The following is a 6,000-nucleotide window of genomic DNA, read 5'->3' as shown; positions in this document are numbered from 1 at the left end:
TTGTTCGAGTTTATGCTGAATCTGATGTTCTTGTGCATTCAACATCACATCCCCCTCTATGTCTGACATTGAATGTTTACCCCCTGCAATCGCTTGGAATTGGAGAATTGAGCTTTTTGTTTAGGATCTTAAACTGTTTACCGGATATCAACATGTGATCTGGTATATTTTCTTCTTCAGAATCAAACTCGATATCGGAAAATGTCCCCATAAACTCACCATCATCTGTTTCATCATCATGAACGTTTTTTGGAATTTCGGTGGATTGGGATGGGAATAAAGATGTAATGGGTTATTGCATGACATTATCGAAAGTAGGTGAATGAGTTGATGTAGGTAATTTAGATGAAGTGGGAATAAGAAATGGAGGTAAAGTGACTGTGGTATCAACAATCGAGGCTTCAAAAGTAGTAGAAACAAGAATAGAAGGATTACCTTGGGCTTCATTATTCGATACTCCATCACCCTTGTTAACATTTGCATCCGTATCAGATACGTTTGTAGTCATGCCTGAAGTGCAAACCTCCTCAGTAAATAATTCAATATTCGACACTCTGAGTGGTTTGACAACTGTCTGCTCTGGAGTATATGTCTTTGGTTGTTCACCTTGATTGATGGTTGTGTACACTTTAGAAGTTTCCACATTGCCACCAGGATGTCCAATCTCCTCAAAATTTGACTTGATTGGAGAATCCCTCACAGGTGAAGAATTGCCTGCTTTATAATGTCCAACTAGAGATTCTACAACTACCTCATCTTCCATGGAGTCTTCATTTTGAATCAACTTCCTCTGTTTCTTTTGTTTCTTCGAAATGCGTTTGGCCATGTCTTCAGCATGCCTTTTCTTCAAAGCTAGAGACAATGGTGTTGGTATTTCACAAATCACAACCCCTTTACTGTTGAGTTGAGGCTTGCAAATATAAGATAGAGAAAAGCTTGATGATCGTTCAGGTGAATGGCGTGGTTTATGTGCCATTTTCTTCAATCTTTTCAAGATACCTGACTACGTAGGTACCACCGCCTTCCAAGGAATGCCGGTTTCTTCAACTATAGGATTTGTATTTTCTTTGAAGGTTTTTCTCCTATAACAACTTTCTTTGGAGATTTAGCCAAATTTTCAACTAGACTGGCTTTCAAAGGACTAAGCTGAGCATCCTTCTTTGATCCTCTACGCTTCTTTGAAGGACCTTCATTAAACTTCTTTAATAACTTGTCTGTCTCAATAGATGGATTAACAGTCTTCAAATATTCGACCAACACTAGATTTGCCGGGTCGACTTTTTGAAGCATCGCATCAGTGACACGAGCCACACTAGGAAAAACATCGATGTCATCTTCCACAGTCTTGGGATAATGATTAATGGAGAATTATGTTGTTTGTTTGCCTTCAGGAACCATAATCCCTTCTTTCTCATAAATAAATTGTAATATTAATCTCCAGTATCGAGCACAAGAAATCCCATCTACAACATTTGTGTTTGCAACACTCTTGACAAACTCATCCCAGAGTTGAGATGCATAATCCACCTGTAAATCATAGTAGATTCCATCCACCATAAGATACACCTCCAATCGAGCTTTATCTAACCCCACACTTCTTCCTGTTAAACAGCGAAGATAGATGCCCAATAAGAAATTCCAAATACGAGGTAAACTGGACTTCTTAAATTCACTGATCTTTGAACATATGGATGACTTGGGCATTCGTTACCTTACAGAAAGGGTCAGCATTGGGGATATTCAGAATTTGAGCAAATAGTTTCTTGGATAACCTGAATTTCTTGTCATTCACCAACTGAAACATCACTATCTTCATCTTTTCGTTGTAAGTAGCCGTAGATCCAGCAAGCGACAACCAAGAAAGTGGTACTAAGAATGAATTGAACATTGCAGTTGACAACACAGAATGTTTGAGAGCAACAACAAGCATCTTTAAAACCTCTGGATAAGCATTGACATCTCCAAGAACTTGGTAGTTAGTGCTTTGGATCTTCATGATTGGTTGGGATGAAACATCTTCAGTAGTTTGAGATTGCTTAGCCACCATTGTTAGGGTTTTGAAGATCTTGAAGAATATGCAGAGAGAAAAGAGCACAAATCGTTTGAGAAGATTAAGTGTGTGTAGAGTTTGAATAGAAACCCCAAATCCCTTTTTATACTTACACCATTTTTGAATTCCAAACAGTTTGCGCATTAAATGATAATCCACGTGTCACCTAGAAAAGCGGAGCTAGTGCCTTAAAGATAGCCATGTCTGATAAAGTGATGGTCACTTTTCCTTGAAAACCGTGTAGTAACCAAAATGTCACATCCATCAGTCTGTTCGATAGTACCAAGAGGATAAGAACCGTCAGAAACCTTCGGAATGATGGTTGGGCTCTTTCACTTTTGGGTTTAAAAGAGAAGTCATGTGCCATACTTTCGAAATATTTCGACATAAATGCAGTTAGATCCCAGGCAATGTGTGCCAAAGAAAAAGATAAGAAGCAAAATAAGAAAGTTTTGATTCTGTGATGTCTAAAATATTTCGACACAAATGTAGTTAGATCCCAGGCAAAGATCACTTCGCTAATCATCAAGAGAGATGACCAGCAAACGTGTGTGGTTTCCCGTGAATTACAACCGAATACTTATAGAGAAGTATTGAATGACATCTTTTGATAAGGCTTCATGGGTTGGCTAAAAATTTCGATACATATCACATCTAAGCATAAGAGTGATGTATTGTAAACGAAATTACTTGTTTGACCAGTGTAGTCAGGGACAACTATGTCTTGGAAAAATGTATGAAGTAACAAAGAATCAGATAGATACTCACACTGAACTCATATTCAACAAAAAAAAGTATGTCTGGATCTTGTTGGGTAAAAATGTAGTGGATTTCGAACATTTTATCAAGAGCATGCAAAAAGAAAGAATATGATTTGGAGTATCAAAAAGTGGTATTGAAACAAAAGTTTCGTTAGAATCTGGAACAAAGTTCCCCGTCAATTCCTTTAATGATTCGAAAATTTGGGTTTCACTTTCATCACGGTTTCATGAATCCAAATCATTAACACATGTCTTGGGTATGTGTCTTTATGTGTGACCGTGAAAGAACTTTAGGATGAAAATTTTTGGTTCAAGTATCGAATGTACCTCTATTATGATTGGACCAAGTAGTTAACTCTTAACTCATATGAGAAGAGTAAAGTAGCTTAGAGACTAATGTGAATACAGCCTGATTGGGAAGAAATTTTCGTGATGAAAAGTCCATTAAGGCTTTCGAAAACACATTGAGTCATGGAGGCTTGGATCGACATGCTGCAACATGCTTTTAGGGACATCCTAACTAGGATAAAGTTTCGAAAATATACATTTCCCTCAAGAAGAAACATGAACCAACAAAAAGCTTCGCTAAAATCTGCACAAGAAAAGATTAACAAAACAAAAATATTTTTGGATTTTTTATTTTTGAAAGAAAATAACAAAAATAAGTAAATTTTTTTGATATTTTTAAATTAAAGAGAAAAAAATGAAAATCCTTTTCTTGTTTTTGTTTTTTGAAAAAGAAAGACAAAAACGAAAATCTTATTGTTGTTTTTTATTTTTAAAGAAAAAATAGCAAACAATAAAATATATCTACCTGACTAACGAAAATTTGAAAATTAGCAAAAGTAACGAAAATTTTGTCAAACCATTGTGCATGATGTCGAAAGCGAATGTAACAACCCACTATTTTTACATGTCTATTGATTTCCTGAGAATACAAGTTATTTTGAAAGAGTAGATCAACAATAAGCTGGTGAGTTCATAAGCATGTTTTTGAAAGACAAAATTACAAAAATGGTCCATGTGGGTTGCCAAAATCACAAAGTCAATCCCTGCTAATATTTTTGATGCAAATGGTCCAAATGGTTTGCAAAACTTGCAAAGATGACCCTTTTTACTAACACTGTTAGTATTCACCCGTTAGGTACCATTTCTATAAGGGTATTTTTGTCTTTTCAAATATAAAGGGACTGAATTCGTGACATTTGATAAATCATAGGGACCATTTTTTAAGTTTGTTTGAAAAAGTGAAATACTCGACTAAAAGAAGGGTGAAGGCTCGAACTCGAGACCTCCACCCCCTTATATTACTAGAGCCTTACCAATTGAACTGAATGCTCATTTTGTTATTGATGGGTTTAAGCCACAAGAACTTTCCTATGTGCACATGCAAACCCTAATTGCTTGGATCTAGGTTTCTCTAATTGAACATGCATTGTATCCAAGACTTTCAATACTAGATCTAATGTAAACAATCGATTCTAATCATATGAATTAGAATCTAGAACAATACCTTGGATTACTTGCTTGATACTTCTTCTTCTTGGAGCTTAGAGTCACAATTGTCACTCGTCTAATGGCTTACAAACACCAACTAGCAAGAAAATGATTTGAGAGAAGGGAGAGGTGAGAAATCGGCTCCAGGGTTTCCACAAAGATTTAGTGGCCGATTTCTCCAACCCTAAGGGTCTATTTATACTATGAGCTCCGAGGGTTTCACCTTAAACCCTAATTGGATAACTTAGCCTCAAAGCAATCCAAAGATCCTTCTAGATAAGGCCTTGGACGATTTTTAAGATATCCATATCCTTAAAATTGTCCCTTCCCATATCCATAAGGATTCATAGCCCTAAACACAACTATCACACATTTGACAGTTTATGCCCCTTTATTCAATTAATCTCTTTAAGTCACCAAATTAATTCTTAATTAATACATGACTTATATTAATCAAATAACATTATTATTCCTTTAATATATTATTCTTATAATACATTAATAATAATATCTTTTCTCTCTATATAAATCACCTTGTCAAATTGCTATGGTGAAGGCAACCAAAAAGGACCATGCACAATCGGGTCAAGTACTTACCAAATATATTTACAGCCTTAGACACTAATCCAACAGTCTCCCACTTGGATAATTCTAGTAACTATATACGCAAACACAATCCGATTAGCAGTCGTAGCTTTTAAAGACGTTGTCAAAATCTGATCTTATCAGCATCCTATCCTTTAGATAAGGGATCGTATAGTCCTCTATTTAGATATTATGCAGACAATCTTATGGAACTTATTGTATAGCAATTAGTTCTCGATCTCAGATTCATTTGACATAGAACTTAATTGAACACATCAATTCAGTCCTGACCGGGCCCGACACATAAGTCAAATCAAATCATCGATGGGCCCTGATATCGCTTTTACCCTCTTAGGATAAAATTAACAGATAAACTTCGACTTATATGCATTTACTATTTACTAATCAACTATACACAACAATTCGTTTTATGACATCAATTTACTGATGCGGTTTCGCATTATCAATGCACAACCAATTAGTAAACAATAAACCATATATCTTGGTTTTAAGACCTTATGATATTATCGTCTTGCGATCACTTGTGTCTTATTCAAAAAGTGATTTCAGCAAGCATGGGTTTATTCCAATGCTCAAAACTTGTTCATAAGCACTCATGAACGTTGCAACAAACCTTTGTTATGTCTAATACCTTTTAGACAATATACATACCAATTCATGACAATCTTCATTCATACCTACTTCCAACATATGAACGATTGTGGACCATTCGAATAATTCGATTATCTTTAATAACTCAATTATTCAGGAAGTCAAAACATGCAAAATGAAACAATAGTTAAACAATTAACATAAGACAGTAGCTTTACTCATAAATAATACTCCTTTATTTAATCATCAAATGTCAATTACATTTATCTATTATATGTTTCAAAACCTATTTAATCTAAACTAATATCGTCTTTCAGCCCAATGCTCTTAGCGTGCTGCAAATGCTTAACCCTGCTCAGTCCCTTCGTAAGCGGATCTGATGGGTTATCCTCCGATGATACCCTCTTTACTACGAGGTGTCCTTCTTCTACTCGATGTCTAATGAAGTGATATTTTTTGTCGATATGTCGAGATCTACGATGATCCCTCGGTTCC

The sequence above is a fragment of the Lactuca sativa genome, chromosome 5, assembly GCF_002870075.4.
Source record: "Lactuca sativa cultivar Salinas chromosome 5, Lsat_Salinas_v11, whole genome shotgun sequence".
NCBI lineage: Eukaryota > Viridiplantae > Streptophyta > Magnoliopsida > Asterales > Asteraceae > Lactuca > Lactuca sativa.
This window is presented reverse-complemented; position numbering follows the sequence as displayed.